We start from the raw sequence: 18,867 nt of genomic DNA, 5'->3' as shown, positions 1-18,867 counted from the left end.
TGTTGTTGTTGTTGTTGTTGTTGTTGTTGTTATTTGTGCCTCTTTTTCCTTCCCTTTTAAATAGCGAGGAATATGTCGACTCTATCTCGTACCGTGTTGCCAGGATTAAATGAGTAAACGTCTGTGCTGCCCACTTCCCTGGGTTTCAGCATTCTCCAGGCAATCAGTGTCAAACTCAGAGGCATTCTCCACTGTCTTCGTCAGTCTGGGATGCTGTAACAAATTACCATGGGCCAGGTGGCTTAAACAACCAGCATGTTCCTTAAGTTTTGGAGGCTGAGGTCAATGCATCTGGGAGATGATAGCCTTCATGACTCGAAGATGGCTGTCTTCCCACTATCTTCATGGGCCAGAGAGAAGCAAGCAATCTGGGGCCCTTTATAAGGGCACTAATCCCATTCATGAGGGCTCTACTCTCATGACCTTATTTTATCCTAGTAATCACTTCCCAAAGGCCCCGCCTCCCAATACCATCACCCTGGGAGATGGGGTTTTGACATACGGATTTTGAGGGGATGCAAACATTCAGTCCACACATTGGCTAACTCTCCCCAACATGCAATCATCAAACCTGTAGCTAATTTCAAAGTAATGTTTATATCTCTCTGCCCATTTCCATTCCTGCATCCACTAACACTGAAGCACTGTTATATTTTATTCCTTATTTTTCTGGTAGAGATTTATTTGATTCCTCTACTCCAATGCTCTCCTCACACCAAACAGTCCTATTAACAGCCCTGCCAGGTAGGTCTTCCTTAAAACACCTTTCCACTGCACCTGGTTGTTTTTTAGGTGTAAATGTCAGAATCCTCTCCACACCCCAGCCTAGAACTTTAATCCCTTACACTACCGCTCACTATGATATTTTTCTATTACCACTGTAACAAACTTCCATAAGCTTAACAGCTTAAACCAGCACAGATTTATCAGCTTATGGCTGTGGAGGTCAGAGATCCAACACAGTTCTCATTGAGCTAAATTCAAGTTGCCAGCAGAGTTCCTTCCTTCTAGAGGATCTAGAAGAGAATGTTTCCTCGTTTTTGTTTTTTTTTTCCAGTTTCCAGAGGTCACCCACCTTCCTTAGCTTGTGTCCCACGACTTCCTCCATTTTCATGGCCAGCAGCCTTTCTGAACACTGCTCCATGGCTACACCTCCCTCTGATTTTAAACTCAGCTGGGCTACGTCCTCAATTTTAAAGACCCCTGTGATTACATTGGGCCCACCTGGACAATCCAGGCTACTCACCCTATTGTCTCATCTCAGGATCCCCTTCTCCCCTCCCATTCAGGCATTATGTATGTGGCTGTGACACTCACCTTGTGTGACATTTCATCCCATGAGCAATTTAAGGTTCAAGGCACTTATGAATGACTTTTTGTTTTTCTTCCTTAGTCTTTCTACCTTCAGTATGTGTGGTGAGATTATATGAATCCTTTTTATTTGTGGCCCTCCACTAAACTTTAATAATGTATCATGGGTTTAAAAGGCTAATAGAGAATTTAGAATACCGAAATCCTCTAAAATATTTCTCCTAATATATCTGTCATCCCTTTTGCCATGTACAGAAACATGTCACTGTTGGCTAACCTGTGGCAGGGGAGGAACATGATTCTGCCACCACACTCCCCTCATTCACACCAATTTGATGATCGGCTAACCAAGGATCTATGCTCCCCGCTTCGCTCACTTCCTCCTCCTTTCCACTGACTATCCTGTTCCCACTGCTCCTTCATTCACCACATCAGGATTTCATGACCACATTCTTCTCTAAATAAAATGGATATCTTGCATCTAATGTCTGATAACTGTTCTTATTGTATATGCACACATTGACCTACACATAACCCCACACATCTGTTTATTTTCCTAGAACTTTCCAGAGGAATCAGTTCCATCATGATGATGATGATGATACTGACAGTGATGACAGGGGCCTCTCAAGGATTCTGACAAAGAGGGAATCAACAAAGGGAGGGAATCATTGCAAAATTGCCCCAGAAGCAGGATTAAAAGTAAATAACTGCTAAAGTGTTTAATGGAATTGGCTAATATTTAACTATTTTTAAAACTTTGTAACACTGAACTTAAAATTTTAATGGGAATTTTCATTCACCCCTAACCAAGATTCAACTCTAGGACCAAAATCTAAGGATTTCTATCTTCTAACAAATTGTCCACTAGCCTTTTAAACACGTGATCCTTTAAAAAGGGTAAGTGCTGGGCTGAAAATAAGCAGGATTCCTATAATCTCACCAGACACAGTAAATGTGGAAAGACCAATGAAGAAAAACAAAAAGCCATTCATAATGTCTTGAAACTTACATTGCACACAGGAGAAAATGTTAGCCATGGTGAGTGTCACACCAACATGACGCCTGAGTGGGATGGGGAAGCTGATCTTCCTCATCAGACATTTATGCTGATTTGTTAGATGCCAACACAGTTTCCTCATTGGATTTGCTTCTAATAAGTATGGAAGAGTTTAGGCTCTACCAAGAGCAGACTAAACATTTTCCCCTGCTGTCAGGTCACTGGACTGAATGTCCCCACAAGAAGGATATGATTATGTTTCATAGGGAAGTCTTCCTGAGAAGTAATAGGCATTTCGAGGGCAGAACTGCAGGTTCGGGCATGGAGGGCTGGAGGACGGCTAGAGGGGACACTGGAAAAACAGCAGGAGTGAGTTCAGATACTGCTGCTCAAGTCGCCAAAGTCAGCAGTGTTATCTCTAAGGATATGTCATTCTCCCAAAAGTTCCATGAGTGAAGGGGCCTGTGAACACTAAGCAGGTTTTTAAGACACAGCAGCACATAATTTGCATCACAACTCAATTACAGTATGTTTTCATATTTGGAAAATAATTAGCCCATTGTTCTTTGAAACTGCAGCAGTAGTAATAGAAATAAAAAAGACCTAGCCGTCTTGGAGACAACAATCAATAAACAATTCCAAATCTGCAGGATTCCTTGACAATATGCAAACAATGAGATAGACGTGTGCTGCAGATACCTCTTACTGCAGGGCTCACTCCTGCAAAGCATAGAACTAGTTTTCTCAGCAGACAGAGGGAACCAAGTCAAGATTCCTAATCTTGAGAGGTTTACTATATGGCAGGAAAGATCAGACAAGTGCATAAAGCCAAATATGAATAAATGTAATCAAATATTAAGAAATGTGAATGGAGCACAGATGAAAGAGGAATTACTTTCACCTAGGATCTAGAGAGACCTCTTCAGAAAATGTGGCTTTGGAGATGGCCAAAGACATGGGTGGAATTTTGGCAGAAGAGGATGTAAGGAATTTAAAAACTGATTCTAAAATTCACATGAAAATGCAAAGGATCCCAAATATCCAAAACAACTTTGAACAAGAAAAACAAATTTGGAAGACTTACACTATCTGATTTTCAGACTTTTTTTATAAAGCTACAGTAATCAGAAAGTATGGTGTTGGTGTAAAACAGGGAAGTAGAATAATGGAGCAGAATAGAAAGTTCAGTACTAAACGAACACTTATATAGACAATTGATTCTCAAAAGGTTGCAGTGGAGAAAAGGATCTTTTCTACAAGTAGTGCTGGAATTGTTAGATAGTGATATGCAAAAAAAAAAAAATGAACTTTGATCCACACTTCACAAAATATACAAAAATTAACTCTAAGTGGATCATAGATCTTAATAGGAAATGTAAAACTATAAAACAGCTAGGAGAAAAAGCATAGGCTTAAGCTTTATGATCTTGGGTTTGGCAAATATTTCTTTGCTATGACACCAAAAGTATAATCTATTTTAAAAAAAGTAACTGATAGAGTGAACTTTACAAAAATGAAGACTCTTCAAAGCTCTTCTAAACACTGCAAAGCAAATGAAAAGACAAGCCATAGACAGAAGCTATTTGCAAATCATATATCTGGTAAAGGTCTTTCTTTGTGTCTGATCCAGAATAAAAAGTTTTCAAAACTCAATAATAATGCAAACACCTGAATGAATGAATGAGGCCAGAAAACACACTTCAGTAAAGATATCCAGATGGATAATAAGCATATGAAAAGATGCTGATTAAAGATGCCATTAGTCATTAGAGAAATGCTTTTAAAAACCACAGTGAGATAGTAGTACACATACCTACTAGAATGTATACGATTAGAAAGACCGACCTTACAAAGTGCTGGCAAGGAAATAGAGCAACCAGAACTGATACACACCACGAGGAATTTACAATAGCACAACCATTTTGGAAAACTGTTTAACAGTTTCTTTAAAAATGGTAAACACCAATCTGCCATATAAGCCAGATATTCCTCATCTGATGCTTTAGAAAATAAAAGCATATGTCCATACAAAGACTTGTAACTAAATATTCACTTCAATATTATTTATAATAGCTCAAGTTGTAAACAACCCATGCATCCATCAAGAAGTAAATGAAGAAACAAAGGATGTTCTATCCAAACACTGCTCACAATAAGCTATTCAGGAAAAACTCAGCACTAAGCAATACTCTGCTATAAGAAAAATAAGCTATTAATACAGGAACACAGATGACTCTGAAAATAATTACACTGAATGAAAGAAGTCAGACAACATAGAGTAGATACTGCATGAATCCATTCATACAACGATCTTGAAAATGCAAACCAGTATGTTGTGATAGAAAGCAGATCAATGGTTTCCAGAGGAATAGATGGGGAGGGAGGGAGGGACAACAAAATGCAGGAGAAGAGTTTTGTGGGTGATGGGTATGTTCACTCTCTTGAATGTGGTCATGGTTTCTTGGGGATACACATGTCAAAATGTATTAAGTTGTACACTTTAAATGTGTGAAAATTATTTTGCCAAGTATACCTCAAAGCTGTCTTAAGAAAAACGGCACTTCTGTCCTGACACAACTCAGGGCCTGATTGGAGTGAGATGATCAGTCCCTCACCCTGTCTGCCTAACGGGAAGGTAGAAAACCTCTTACGGAAGATAAGATATGGATTTTTCATTTGCAATGTCTTCCATGTAATAAAGAATTTCTAGACATGCAACATGTCAAGACTATATGATGGATAAAATGAGAATAAGAAATATTAGACAAAGGATGCAAACCCCAGGTGATGTAGGCATCAGAGTTAAAAATAAAGGCTATAAAATACTTTTAACACATTCAAGAAAATAAGGAAATGATGGGAGAATATATAACAGGGTCAAGACTTTCACCAGAGAAATATACTGGAATGTATTTTTAAGAAAAATCAAACAGATACTCTAGAACTGAAGCTTTCAGCTCTGGAAACAGGTAAACAGAGCTAATTAGGATCCCTTTTAAGTAAAACTTTCAGTAATGCCGGATAAAATACAACAAAAGTAACACAGAGCTAACTATGGAAAGAGAAGTTCCCAGGTTACAATACAAAGAGGACACTTAACGCCAAAATGGTAATCTTGTGAGCTGATGCCACCGCACCCTGGAGGGAAGGGGTTTTCATCTGCACATAAATAGGGATACAATGTCCATTTAGGAAACAGGGTCCATACCAGATGTAGAAGAGTCTTCCTTTATAGAAACCTCTGCATAAGACGTATTGGAAGACTTGCCTCTTCACTGAAAGGGAGACTCAAAGTTCTCCACATGTGCACACAGGAAAGGGGTGTAACAACCGGTACTCTAGGGAAAAACAAAGTCTCCCTTAAAAAATCTAATCTCCACGCCCCTGCTTTATATGAATGTGGAATCCAAATTGATACTCCACTGAAGATTCCGGAATTCCCAAACCAAAAATATAATAATTCAAGGTTGATCATATCACCTGGAGCCTTAGGATAAGCAACACAAAATTGTTCTCTAGGGAAACTTTAAAAACCAAGATGTAAGGGACAATCATAGGAAAAAATATGTACTCACTATAGAGAAGCTCCCACAACTCTACACACACACAGACACACAACTAAAAACAGAAGGAAATCAGTGCCACTGGGAAGAAAGATCTAACCGTAAAACACAAGATGATTAATATTCCAGAGCCTAAAATTATGAAACAATCTAAGAGAGAGCATAAAAGAAGTATGACTGAATCATTAAAAGATAAAATGAATCTTATATAACATAATGAACAATCAGGACATCATGAAAAAGAAAACAGATCAATTTTTTAAAGAACCAAACAGAACTTATGGAAATAAAACACAGATATCATTTGGTATATAAAATTCAATGAATGGGTTAAGTAACATTTTAATCTTCAATATCTAGGGTGTTCATTAAAATTCAACAGTAATCTCTAAAGTAATTGTTTAAAAAGAGAATAAAAATAAAGAAGTCAAAATGAAGAACCCAAAATAGGCCGGTCACTATTCTAAGTTCTTCATCTATTTTATCACTTAATGCTCACAGTCTTTGAGGCGGATAGTACCACTTTTTGTACATGAAGAAAGTGAGTCTCAAAGGGATTACATATACTGGTTACATGGTTAGCAAGGGAGGGAACCAAGCCCGGATAGGCTGTCTCTAGACGCCATGCTCTTAACCATGACTGCAAGGTATATAACAGGCAGGAGAAAAGCAGAGCAAAGCAAATAGAAATCACAAAACAAGATGCCAGAAATAAAACATCATCACTAATCACAATGTATTTAGATGAAATATATAATGAGTTGAAAGATTTACAGATTTTATTTGTTTACCTGAGACAAAGCAGAATTAAAACTTAAAACTGGTTGAAAGCTTAGAAGAATAACAGAAAGAAGTCAAAAGTTAGAGCCAGAAAAAGAGACACCTGAGAAATACTAATCAATGGAAAGAGAATCACTCAAGCCTCCCTCAGGTTCATAGGTACCTGAAACCCACCTTGGCCTGACACTTACCAGCTCTGTGCCTGAGCGAAACTCTCAGTCCCCCGGAATCTTCGTTCACTCACCTGTGAATGTAAGGAATGATCCCTCCTTCCATCCGGCCAATTTGTATTGACTGCTGTGCCACGGGTACAGGTCAAGCCACCTGAGGTCCGTCAGTGAACAAATAAGGATCCTTGTCCCTGTAGGACTGAGGAGGAGAAGAACATAAACTACAGTCTTGACAGTCATGTGAAATATATGGTATTCTAGAAGGTGATAGAAATAATATGATCAGGGAGAGGGGGTTTCTGGGGCAGAGACAAGGGGAAGGCAGTTTCCAGGTTAAAATGAGATGGCCAGAGCTGGGCTCACTGAGGACCTTGAGAACGCGGTGCTAGTTGCTGAGCTCCCTCTTAACACAGCACCGCACACTGGGTGACATGAACCACAGAGGCTCACTGTCTCACAGCCCTGGGGGCGGGGAGTCTGCAGGCAGGGTGTCAGCAGGGCAGGCTCCTCCTGAGGGCTGGGAGGGAGAGGCTGGTCCAGGCCTCTCTCCTTGGCTTGGAGACGACCGTCTTCTCTCCACATCTCATCACGTCATCTCCCATGTACACGTGTCTCTCTGTCCACATTGCCCCTATTTATCCGGACACAAGTCATACTGGATTAGGGCCCAACTTAATGGCCTCTTCTTAACCAATGACATCTGCAACAACCCTATTTCCAAGTGGGGTCATGTTCTGTAGTCCTGGGGTTCAGGACTTCAGCATATGAGTTGGACAGAGACCGGCCAGGGCAACAGGCCTGTGGGTGCATGTCTGATATTCCCAAGGGACAGCAGGGAGGCCAGTGTGGCTGGAGCGGAGTGAGCCAGGGAGAAAACCGGAGATGAGCTCAGCTTCGGGAGGGGGAGGAAAGCTGTAAGGTCACCATAAGGACACTCGCTTCTTCACTGAGTAAAATGAGAAGCCATTGCAGGAATTTGAACAGAGAAGATCACACCCAGGGTCTCAATCATGCCTGACTTAGGTGTTGAGGATGAAAATACTTAGGCTTTTGAGCTGATAATAGTTAGACTACATGTTGGACTTTGAGTTGATGGTGTAGTAAATGAGACTCTGGTGGGTGTTGGGATGAGGTGGATGCATTTTTCATGTGGGATGGACAAGAATCAGTGGGGCCAAAGGGAAGAACTCGGTAGAATAATGGCCCCCAATATGTCCACGGTCTGATCCCTAGAACCTAGGAATGTCACTGTGCATGGCAAAAGGGACTCTGCAGGTGTGACTGTCAAGGACCTTGGGATGGCAGATCACTGTGGGAAGCAAACGTCATCACGGAGGTCCTTAGAGGAGAGAGGCAGATTGGTCAGAGACAGAGATGTGATGTGGCAGCAGAAGTCACAGTGACACAGGACTCTGGGCCAAGGAGTGTGAGCACCTCTGCAAGCTTGGAAAGGTAGTAAGATGAATCCCTCCCAAGAGCCTCAGTGTGGAACGTAGCCTTGGCCACACGTTGGTTTTAGCCCACTGACATTGACTTTGCATTTCTGCACCCTAGAACAGTGAGACAATGGATGTGTGTTACTTTAAGCCACTGAGTCTGTGGTCCTTAGTTACAACAGCAATAGGAAAAGAGCTCAGGAAGCAACATGAACATGAACCCCAGGCTGCCTGCTGTGCCGGCAGGAAGTCCTTTGTCTCTGATCCTGGGGGAGTGTCCTGTGTTCTGGCAGCATCCACAGACTACCTCATGCTAACCTGGCAGCTTGCAGGGGGTCAAATCTTAACCCTGCACAGTTCTTGATATTTAGTTAATAAAAAAGATGGTGTCATCATGGGTATTTTTCCATCTTTTAAATACACTTCAGTCTTCTAATTGAGAGACTGTGTAAATAGTTTTCAATCTTAATAATAAATAACTGTGGTATTATTTGGTTAATTAAATAATGAATAATAATATTCACATTAGTAAAAGTTATTAAAGTCAACATTTTTCAATGAAAATATCAAATTTCTTTTTGCATGAACATGTATTAACTACAAGAAATGTTCCATGCTTTCTTCTACGATTTAGTGTTAGAGTCTTAAAGAATAATATTTTCCTCAAAAGACATTATGGCGAGGGGATTTCTTTTGGTGGTACAGTTCCTACATAAAGTCTGCTGCATGGCTCAGGCCACTGGGAACCTAGAGATGATAGAAATAAGGAGGCATTATAAACACAACATTTTTAAAGGAATTAAAAAACTGGATGAGTGAAAACAAAGAATCAGAGAATATTCTGGTGAAATAAAAGTATTTTTCAGCTTAAGCAAGACACTGGGTGAATAAATCTAAAATGAAAAAACCACCCAGAGATTAGCAGCGAGTCATGCATGCAGTGTGACTGATCAAAACCAAGTTGTTTCCAAACCAGTGTGTAGGCTTGATGCCTTCATTAATCAAGTCTGTGTGGCACCAGGCCACCTCGAATAAATGTTGATGAGGTATTTATAAGCTCTTCACCATCCCAGCTCAAAGCCCACACATGAGCTACACGACCATCACCTACACATCTGCAAAACACCCATCATGGTGAATAGCACTTTTCTTGCTCAGTAGCCGGAGGCAGGGCACTGTGAGCAGACAGAGATACAGGGACGCAGAGAAACAGAGGCACCTCACCTCACTCAGCTGATAACCTTCCGTGCATTCCTGGGGACAGGATTGTCATAAAATGCACCATGGATTGATCCTCCTCCTAGGAAAGAAACGGTAGGGCTGTCCTCAGGTTGGAGCAAGGGTGGCCGGAGGATCTCAGAAGAGCTGTTTCAGCACAACCAATAGAAATGATGGCCACCGTGACCACGAGAGACGTCCCCTGCCATCTCGGTAGGCTCTTGGGCTCCTGACAAAAGCTGGGCTCAGTAAAGGGTTGGGTAGAAGCACAGGCCTAAGGGATGCCCCAGCAAGAGACAGGAGGTAGGGCCTGGTTTATACTGCTCTGGGTGTATCCCAGCCTCATCCGAATACGAAATCAGAAATTTGCAAAACAGCAGAGCTGGGATGGATCACCTACTCCAGACTCCTCTCCTTACAGTTAAAAGGGTGGCAGCCCTGAGAGGCAAAGCAACGTGCTAAAGGCAGAGCATGGATGTGGCAGCGCCAGATGAAATGCACCGTGCCAATCCCCATTCAAGGCCGCTAACACTGAGTATGGGGCCAAGGTTTCCAACTAGGAGAATGAGACAATGTAAATACTTTGTTCCCACCAAAACCCCAAATGTTTTTAAAGGCACAAAACTCACCTTAACTAGCTCTCTTCTGAGGGGGTGCTCTTCTGTCTCCGTCTTTCTGTCTGTCTCCATTTCTCTCTCTCAGACACAAACACATACAATTTTGTGAAAGGGGAATTCCTGCCATACAAAGACAAACTTCACATCTTCAGAAAGACACTTGACAAAGCACGTTTCTCAATTCAAGTCTATGTGTGAGGTCTGAGCAACTGGCTTATCTTCTAGAACAATTGGTGGTTCCAAAATCAGGAGATCATCTTCCCCAAAGGAAGAGTTCTGGTCCGTATTGATGAAGTTGGGGATGTCACATTTTATGAGCCCGTTCGCCTCCTCCTCTGGCCACCTGCTGCATCTGATGGCTTCCTGGAGCTGAATATCTCTGTCAAGGGCTATGGTTGGGATAGCAAATTTGGCCTTGTCCAAGTGGCCCACATGATTGATGTAGCAGTGAAAGAGGGACCTAGATTCGTCATTGCCCTGCCAGAGAACACCTTGGGCACCAGCGGTCTTCCAAAGTCTGACACAAAGCTGTTCAGACTGAATCTCTTCTCGGGAGACTCTGCATTGCTATAAAGAAAACCAAAATAAAAGATCACTCACACTCTAGCTCGGTGACCTGAAGAATCATAGTTTTTGCCATCTACTGAGTGCAAGTCCCTGCACAGAGCATGCTGACAAGCACTGGAAATGAGAGACATCACTTCTGAACACATACAATTAAACCCAAGGCAAAAGTCTCAAGTGAGGGACCTTGAACCAACCTGAAAAGACATCGTTCCCTGAGAATCCTCAGTATTGCTGAATCGCACCCCAGTGTTTCTCATTGGGACACTCAGATCATCTTCATCAGAATTAGTTAAAGTGCTTCTTAAAATGCAGAATTCTGAGGTGCAGACCCTCAGCGTCTCCAGAGTTTGGGACCTGTAGTCTGTATTTTTAGAGCAGCCAAGATCACTGAACACGCTCAGGTTTAGCACCGCGGTCTACATCGGGTCACCTGAGCATCGACAATGCTGTCTCACATGGTGGCGTGTTGCCTTGTGTGTCACGGTTCTGTCCTACCCACGAGACTCCCCTGATTCTCAGAACTGTCAGTGCTGCCCCATTGGGCAAAAAATACCACCATTTCACAATGCATACACAGGGCGCCCGACTGACAGATACAATCAGTGATGGGAGAGGGGACAAAATTCATGTTCCTGATCCCTTGTTTCACTTACTATGGGACAAATGATCAATTCAAGGGTAATAAATCAGTGAATGAGTGAATAACATGACTCTCGTTAGTCCCAAGAGTGCCTGGAAGAGTGAGCCTGGGCATACTGAGGACCATAACAGCCCATCTACTTAATTGCCATCCTTCCCAGATTTGTGTAAAGGTTACTTCCACCCAGGCAGTGACCCCTGAAGGGCAAGAATCATGTCTGAACACACTCTCAAATCCAGAACAGAACCTGACAATAATTAGGCTCTGGAGTCTGTGTTTAGCGAGTGTGGAATCTCAGTGATTCCAGCTCTTAGACCTTGCCTTCCCATCCCACCCCTCACGATATGGACCTTATGACCAGCTCTCCCGGGGCTGGGGCCACGGAACCCATTTACAGGACTGGAAGAATCTGATCATGTAAACCAAGCCCCAGAATATCATCAAGAGTCACCTGCATTTCAGGGATCAGTAATCCCAGAAGCTTTGCAGTTCAGGCAGCTGAGGGATTTTTATATCAGTTCTGTCTTCTACTGTGACTGCCTGGGTGACATCAGACAAGGAATTCTCAAAAGCCTGAGCTTTTCCTTTCAGGAATAATCTACTTAACAAATCTCATTGACCATTTAACAAATGTGATCTGAAGATCAATGATTTACACAGGAGTACAACATTCATTAGGTCGTGGATTTTGAATCCGAGAAAAATCATTTGAGAAAGATTGACAGAATGTAGCTTTAATGCAAATTTAAGTATTCTTACCTTTCAGCAAATCATCTTCTTCCCCTACTTATCACTTCATCCAAGTTTAAAAGATGTTTGAGAACAGGGATGATTGTGCCAGGAATCTGTGACCCAATAACCTAAAATGTCACCTAGGAAAAAAAGGGGAGTGACACATTTTTAAAAAGTATGGTGAGGACAGCAGGGCCACCCCCCAACTCCACACTAAGGAGCTCTGAGTAATAGCTTTCCTGCCTGCCTTGGGCATCAGCTGATGTGAAAACCCACCTAGAAACCACACTGTCCAGCAGCTCTTCCTTAACATAGGCTACACATTCTCAGAATTAAGAATTGGGTCCAGTAACCCCTTCGCTGAAGAATAAAGACAAATGAGAACAATAGAGTTCTGCCCCTCCCCAGGGGAGAGCCCAGACCTTGGGCTGCATGCACTTCGCCCACCTCCCAGGAGAAGGAAATACTGGAGAAGGACGTCCTGCGAAACTAGGGCAGCAAAGGTAGAGATGGGAACAAATAGACCAGCTGGCCTGGGACAGCCCCCTCCGTCACTGCCTTGGCAGCTGCCTCTGCCCCCTCAGCACATCCTGCCCACCTCAGGTGGCTAAGCTGTCAGGGAAACTGTGCTTTGCAACCTGGGGCAACAGAGGCTACCCCCAGGCCAAGCTGCTGGGAAGATGGGAGCTAAACCACCAGCTCCCAAGCGGCAGGCTCCATACCTTCGACATCACCCCGCCACCCCCGCACCTTAACTCATCCCCGGGGCAATATGACCCTGAGAAGTGTGACCTGGGAACGAGGGGCGGCAGAGGCCGCCCCCATGTCAGGCCTCCAGAGAGATGGGAGGTTATCCTCCAGCTCACAATAGGCAGCACCCCTCTCCTCCCCACCCCCTGATCACACCGCGCCCACCTCCCAGGAGCAACCTGACCTGGTGTGGTGTGTCAGACGAATCTTGGGCGGGAGAGGCCGTCCCCAGGCCAGGTCAGGGGAAAGGAGAAGTGGCCCCATTAGGAAGCTGCGACGGCCGGCTGCCCCTGCCCCTCGACCTCATCGCGTCCGCCTCCCAGGAGCAAGCTGACCTGGAGACGGGCATCCAGCTTCTTGGGCAGCAGAGGACACCCCCAGGATTGGCCGCGGGGAAGAGGGGAGCAAATTGACAAGCTCCGCGCTGCAGGTCCTCTACCTCCGCCTTTGCCACCCTCGCACCTTAAAGGCACCGCCCAGGGCGACCCTTCCCAGCAGGCTGAATGGGACAGGTGTGTCTGGTGATCTAGGGCAGGAGAGACGGCTCCCACACCAGGCCATCAGGGAGACAGAAGCCAATCCACCAACTCCCCAAGGCATCCCCATCCCCCCGCATCAGCCACCGCTCCTGCCCCCTGACCTCTCGGTGGCCGCCTCTAGGGAGCAGGCTGACCTGGAGATGGACGTCCGGTGAACTTGGGGCAACAGTGACCGCCCCCAGAGCAAACCATGAGGGGAAATGGGAGCAAATGGACCAGCTTCATGGGAAAACCCACCGCTGCTGCCACCACCCCCAACGTACCACGCCAGCCTCCCGGGGTCAGGCCGACTAGGATACACGTGTCCCGTAACCCAGGGCAACAGAGACCGCCCCCAGGACAAGCCGCGGGGAAGATGGGAGCAAATGGGCCAGCTTCCCAGCTGCAGGCCCCCGAACCCCGCCACCCCTGCACCATGTCTACCCTGCCTCCCGCCCCCAGTTAGCTAAGTGGGACAGGGGTGTCCCGGGACCTGGGGCAGAAGAGGCCGTTTGCAGGCCATGCGGTGCAGACATGGAGCTAATACACAAGCTACCCCGGGGCAGCCACCCTATCCCCGCAGCCACCACCTTACCAGCTCCCTGACCGCACCGCACCCATCTCCCAGGAGCAAGCTTACCTGGAGTCGGACTCAGGGAAATCTCCGGCGGCAGAGGTCGCCCACAGGCCAGGCCGCGGGGGAGAGAAGTAATGGAGCAGCTCCCTGGAAAGGACCCCCTCCCCCTGGCGCCGCTGCTCCCACCTCCCAGGACCAAGCTCACCTGGAGACCGGCGTCCCGCCTCTAGGGCAGCGGAGGCCGCCCCCAGGCTCCGCCGCGGGGGAGTGCGGAGAGAATTGACCGGCTCCCCCGCGGCAGCCCCCCTACCCCCGTGGTCCCCGCACATTAACGGCACCGCCTCCACTCCCCACTCAGCAAGCTGAGTGGGACAGGTGTGTCCGGCGACCTGGGGCAGCAGAGGCTGCTCCCAGGCCCGGCAGCCGGGAGAAGGCAGCTATTCCACCAGTTCGCCAGGGGCAGCCCCGCTCCGCCCCCCTACCGCTGCCGCCGCCTGCTGACCTAACCGCCCCACCTCCCAGGAGCAAGCTTACTTGGAGTCCAACATCTGGCGAATCTCCGGCGGCCAAAGCACCCCCAGGCCAGGCTGCAGGGAAAAGAAGAAATCGACCGGCTTGCCCGGGCAGCCTCCCACCCGCCGCCGCCTCCGCTTCCGCCGCCCCAAACCATTGCACTAGCCTCCCGTGGTCAGGCTGACTGCGAGGATGTGCACTTGCCTGAGCACCTCCCTGCACCCCTACACTCCCTGTACCTCTGCACCCCTGACACTCCCTGCACTGCCTGCACCCCCACAACCCCTGAACTGCCTTCACCCTCCACAGCCCCTGCACCCCTGCCACCACTTACACCTTTGCACTGCTTACAGTCCTGCACCCCTGTATGTCCCACACACCACCTCTTGGGCCTGTGGCAGAGTCTCTGCTGTTAGACCAATGCACATGAACTCACATATTTGCCAGTATATGATGCATCAGTGGACGTCTGGGGTTGGCTGCAGGAAGGTACATGTTCCCGGTCACTAGCCTGGGCCACTAGGGTGATCTCTGTGAGGTCACCCAGGACGGGCTCAGAGATGCTGTTCTCTGGGAAGAGAGGAGTAGAAACCGGTCTTGAGGGCAGAGCTGTGCTCACCAGGCCGTTCACGCTTCATGTTTTACACAGGGCTTCGGAGAAGTGAAATGGATCCGGCTAAGTAAGACCTGCCTGCTATGCACCCAACTCAGTCCTGGGCTCTGAGGCAGACCAACTGGCTCCCACCGTCAAGACACCTGAATGGGCACCTGAATGGTCCCTTTGAGGCATCCCATCAGTTCTCAGGAAGAAGTCTATCTGCTTCCACCCCATGGCCCTCCCTCCCACTGTGCTGGCCTCAGGAAGGTTCCTTATTTGGGGAAGGCAGCCCACCCCTTACCCCACCCCTCACCTTTCTCTAACCCAGGCTGGTGTTTCTCTGCCCTTCAGAGTCTGGAAAGCCATTCCTCTTCAGTTATGTCCCTTCTGAAATGGACTTGCTTCCACTCAATTCTAGGTGAGGATGCACCATGGAATGCACTGGGTAAGAGAACCAAAATAAATAGTTTTTTCTGTGAGGTTTTCTGTTTATCTACTGGGAAGGGCTGTGTGTAGTTTGCTACAGCCTTTGGTGTGAGAGGCTAAAGCTGCCTGTGTGTCCTTGTTTTCATCCGCCCGCTGTCTTTGGGTTTTCCCTAGACACTCCTGAGACATTAACTTCTTTTAATTTTATTCCTGTTATTACACAGAGGCCCTACTGACATGGAGGTAAGGTGTTGGGGTAGTGGAACAGAGCAGGGCATCTATACTCCTGTGATTAGTTCTCATTTAGCCTGTGCCCTGAGCTGTGACCTCCACAAGTGTGTCTCTTTCCCTTCACCCCAATTTGGGTGAGACAGAAGGGATTTCCCTTCCCCCAGGCTGGTTAGGCTCTGGTAAAATAATTTCTCATTTAAAAAAAAAACACAACCCCCCACAATGGAAGAGAATGTTCTGGGTGTATTTCATTAGAGTTATTTTATCCTTTCCTGGCAGGAAGCATGAGGAGTTTTCCTATGATTTTCACTCTGAGAACAGGGTACTGTCCTCGAAGTAAAATGCATGAAAAAGAGCAGGGGGCCCCTCTGACTGGCCCCCTGAAGTTGTCACACTCAGACTTCCCCACGCTGTTTCCAGCTGGCCTCAGGGACCTGTTAAATCTGCCTGCCCCCTAGTTTCTTACAATAGCGGGTTCTGCCCTGGGAGCTGTGACTCTCCAAGCCTGCCCGGCTGCCTCTCTGGGTTGGGAGCAGCTTTCCCCCTCAGTTTTCTTGTGGGTCTAAGAACAGCAGTGGGTTTTCAGCTCCCTCAGCTCTGGTGTTGTTTTCAGGACAGAAGGAGCAATTTCTGAGCTCCACACGAGCTGGACCAGAGGCTGGAAGCCTCCCCTCCTCTGCCTCCATGCAGACAATCAGTGGCTGTGGTTCTGGCCGAGTTTCTGAAGATGTGGATTTAAACACACACATCCCAGCCCCACAGGAGCACACAGTCCCATAAATCCCTACAACTTCCACTGGTAACTACGGAACTGATGAGGACACGCGTTTCGGGGCTGCAGAGGCCTGAATGCACGACTTTCTCCGTGGCCTATTAATGTGGTTGTTATGGGCCTTGTCTGAAGTGGCTTGCATACCGCACCTGGTACATGGGAAATATAAAATAAGTACTAGAACCTCCACTTTTTCTCCCTCTTGGGCCTTCCAACCTAAAAAGTAATACGTGAACTCAGACGGCCTAGTCACCACAATGAGGTCAGGCCAGCCCGGCTCTCCTGAGTGATGGGCACTGACTTGCGCATTAACTCGGAACAGTAGGGGAACCGTCTTCCTCTAACTGGGCCTCTCCCTACACCAGGCACGCCCTCAGCTGAGAAGGGGCCAACTCCCCCATTGAGGTGTGTGCTGGTGGCTTCAGTGTGACCTGGCCCTGCCGGGACATGAACCTGCAGTGAGGTGGAGTGTCAGGAGGAGGGGGGGTCCCTGCTGGGGCAGCAGGGGGCCCGGTAGCACCCTGCGCAGCCTGGTGCCTGGGGCTCCCCAACATCTCCTACGGCCCCAGGGTCGGCTCTGGTCTGGGCCACTCCATGCACCCTCCCAGTATCTTTTCATTAAGTCCCTTTTTGATTTTTATCAGCCAGAGGTGGCTTCTGTTGCTTGTTCAGTGAAACAGTGCATCAGGAAACCAGACTATTTCTAAGATCAGTAAAATACGAACTTTGGTCAGCTCGCCGGGCAGACCGTGCAGCACAAATTCCCGCACAGGGCTGTGCAAATGCCTTACGTGAAGGGTCCTCATCATCTGTCTTCAGAGATACAGAAGCTCGTGGTTCAGGTAAAACCTCAGGGAGGGATTGAGGAATCCAAAGCTGGTTGGTTTCAAAGACTAACCGGTCGGACCAGTCCCCTGAGCTGTGGTCAGAAGCCTGGCTCAATGTCACGCAGACTCAGCACCCTAAGTGTCCAGTGGGGCTGGTGCTGTTTCCTTTACAAGCTCTCGTTGGGGAATCACTGTAGCCCCTTACATTCAGCAGGGAATCCAGCCCTCTTAGCCCCCACCCTGAGTGTTCCATGACACAAATCTCGGGAGTGTATAATTTTCATCTTTGTTTAGGAGGATGAAGGTGGGGCAAGAGGAGAGATAAATTCACACTTAGTGACACCAAGTCACAGCCAGTACCTCCTCCTCGGAGAGCTATGTGCTCCCACAGTGGTGGCTGGGGGGCTGGGCAGAGCCCCTCCTCTGGTCACAGAGGGACTCACTCCTCTGACTGCAACTGATGGGTTGGACAACCAATCCAGAGAGGACAGAGCATCTTTCCCAGGAATTTGGAACTGACACACAGAAATTAATTTCACTCATCTGGGGATTGGGAGGAGGGTGGGAATCAAATGAAATCAGAGCAGTAGAGAAAGTTACAAGTGAATGAGAGAGAGACAGAGAGACTGAACTTGTGAGAGTAAATAGTGTGAAGGAAGGATAACAATCAGGGCACAGAGGAATTCCAGCTCCTGGCTGTCTAGTGTGTCCCAGCCCATCAACAAACCTGCGGGATGGTTAACATCATTCCAGTTTTGCAGATTAGGAAACAGGCTGAAACAGACAGGGGTTGGCTTTGGGTGCACAGTCAATTTAATTGCCACTGGACCCCTTAATTCCCACTGCCTGAAGGCACCGTGATCCTCACAGGGATCCTGCAGTGCTGACAGCCTAGCACCCTGATCAAAGGGACCCTGCGGGAGTGGGAACCTCTCTGAGTTTGGAGAGTTCCTTGCACCGAGATTCCATGCATCAGCCGGCTCCCGCTCACCCCAGGTTAACGTCTCCCCAGCTGTGTAGTCTCCCGACCCGCTTCCCTCCCTGCCAGGCACCCCCGTTCTTACCACCGAGTGTACTGCAGGAATTCAGGCACAGGGATGCCCAAAGCAACACGAGCCCACCGGCTGTACAAACAGCAGACTCCCAGGCCCAACTGGGCTCCATGGGGATAGTAGGTGTCCTCACTTTCATGTACCTAAGGCAATCTGTTTCTTCAGCTGGAGGCTATAGAGAAAAATAAAAGGTCCAAAACATTGTTCAGTGAGGAATTCCTCCAAGGACCTGACTTCAGAGTCTACAACCAGTTGTGCTGGCCGCTCTTACCCCCGGACTTTGGGTGAGGTGGATTATTGATCAGCACATTTGCCGGTGGCCCAGCTCCTGGGCTTGGCTGCCCAGAGGGGGCTGGGGGAATGGGTAAGGCCAGGGCACTCAGGAAGAGCACAGAGGACCTGACATCTCGCCTCCGCAGTTGTAAACCCTTCCCCATATCTCAAGGCATCGGACAGAGTGCAGCCACCACAATAATGAGATGTTCCCATCTCTTCACTCACTCCTTTTGGTTCACATACATGCTGAGCATCCACTGGGTCACAGGACATGACACACAGGATGGCCGATG

The 18,867-nt window shown here is 47.1% G+C and overlaps 2 long non-coding RNA genes across 2 annotated transcripts; both read right to left on the bottom strand.

Annotated features, from left to right (window-relative positions):
- Positions 1-6,934: 6,934 nt before the first annotated feature.
- On the bottom strand, positions 6,935-12,151 carry LOC135322065 (uncharacterized). Its single transcript, XR_010382372.1, has 3 exons — positions 12,062-12,151; positions 10,108-10,662; positions 6,935-7,023 (listed from the first exon to the last, which is right to left on the bottom strand). It is a non-coding gene; the product is annotated as an uncharacterized LOC135322065 (long non-coding RNA).
- Positions 12,152-14,815: 2,664 nt separating this feature from the next.
- On the bottom strand, positions 14,816-18,423 carry LOC135320135 (uncharacterized). The gene is made up of 3 exons (XR_010379435.1): positions 18,311-18,423; positions 15,304-15,431; positions 14,816-14,962 (listed from the first exon to the last, which is right to left on the bottom strand). It is a non-coding gene; the product is annotated as an uncharacterized LOC135320135 (long non-coding RNA).
- Between the last annotated feature and the right edge of the window lie 444 nt (positions 18,424-18,867).

The sequence above is a fragment of the Camelus dromedarius genome, chromosome 1 (genome assembly GCF_036321535.1).
Source record: "Camelus dromedarius isolate mCamDro1 chromosome 1, mCamDro1.pat, whole genome shotgun sequence".
Classification (NCBI taxonomy): domain Eukaryota; kingdom Metazoa; phylum Chordata; class Mammalia; order Artiodactyla; family Camelidae; genus Camelus; species Camelus dromedarius.
This window is presented reverse-complemented; position numbering and strand designations above follow the sequence as displayed.